Here is a 1495-nt window from a genome sequence, read left to right as displayed (position 1 = left end):
GTTCAACATCGATCAGCTCCAACTCCAACATGATCCGCTCACTTTCAGTCTCCATTGGAGTATAAATTGGACTTTAGTCTGGTTGTATATATAACGACACATTTCCACCAACGCTTTGCCAGATTGTCTGGTTTGTTCCTGTCCAGCCTTTGGTTCTCTGTCTGCCCCCTTTTTGGATAAGTCCTGACTGTCGACTTGGTTTTAATCCTTTTGTTAAGTGAACTTTCATCTCAACCTGTCTGCCTGTGAGTCGTGCTTTTGGGTTCAAACCTGCTGTTTCTGAGCGTTACGGGTGTTTGGTTTTAGTTCTGATATTTCATGATGATGTCAGCTGCTGTTAACTCTGCTCACCTGACGAGGATTTCAACTAAACGTTAAAAACATAGCACCTACAACGACACACATTTCAGAACTCAAAACAACGTCACTTAGTGGTTCATTCAGGCTACTGCCTTACTGCCATTTGCTAATTACCATAAAGTACAGCTGAGGCTGATGGGAATAACAAGTCAGTTTGATTGATATTGTTCAGTACCACAAATTATTAATTTGCCGCCAAGGGCTTTACAATCTGTACAGCAAACAGCACCGTCTATCCTTAAAGTCTTGATACAGATCAGAAATAATCTCTGTAAACAGATATCTGCATATGAATGTGTTCTGGTTTCTGTTTGTAGTCCGAATAGTATTGACCAATCAAATCTGAGCTGGTTTTGGTTGCATGCAGGTCAACAGTCCGTGTGGAGAGCAAATAAGGCAGAAACCATCGGCTATCATCTGATGAATATTTAACTTCAGATTAGCTTTTACATCAGATGACAGCTGATGGGCTCTCAAATTGCTTATCGGATTGTAAACAATGACAAGAGCACAGAAGAGGAAGTCTGGGCCTGGACATCTGCATCTTCTTCTGAAGAGTCAGAATCAACTAAGTGAATTAATGAAGTGAATCCTCTGGGGACCAAGAATGTCTGAACAACAATGTCAATCCATCCATCCTTTGGTCCAGGTCCAGTCCATCTGGACCAGCAGACATCAGCATGCACAGAGCAACACTGCCAGTGTGTCTAAAAAGACAATAAAAGAAGAGACAGTCATGTTGATATGAACATTAGAGAAACACATCATGCAGCTGAAATATGATCCTGGTTCATCATCTGGACTCGTTCACCTCAGCTGACATTCAGCAGCTGACAGGTTTTTGTATTACTCTGTTTCACTGTGGGAGGAAAGCTTTACTTAAGCTTTGGCTCTGGAACTAAACTGTATGTAACAGGTAAGAATAAACATTTATTTTCCTTCAGTTGTTTTATTGAACAAGTTAAAATGTGTTTTTAATGAGTTTCTGCTGTTTCAGGCTTCAAATATTAGTTTGTTCTTAATTAGTAGAGTTCTTGCAGCCGTGCAGCTATTGTTACATAAAAAGGTTCATAATTGCTGAAAAGATGTTTAAATCTCACTGCACAACTGAAGTTATTCTTTATTTTTACACCAG

This window comes from Micropterus dolomieu, linkage group LG06 (genome assembly GCF_021292245.1).
Source record: "Micropterus dolomieu isolate WLL.071019.BEF.003 ecotype Adirondacks linkage group LG06, ASM2129224v1, whole genome shotgun sequence".
NCBI classification, from domain to species: Eukaryota; Metazoa; Chordata; class Actinopteri; order Centrarchiformes; family Centrarchidae; genus Micropterus; species Micropterus dolomieu.
Note: the sequence above shows the minus strand (reverse complement) of the source record.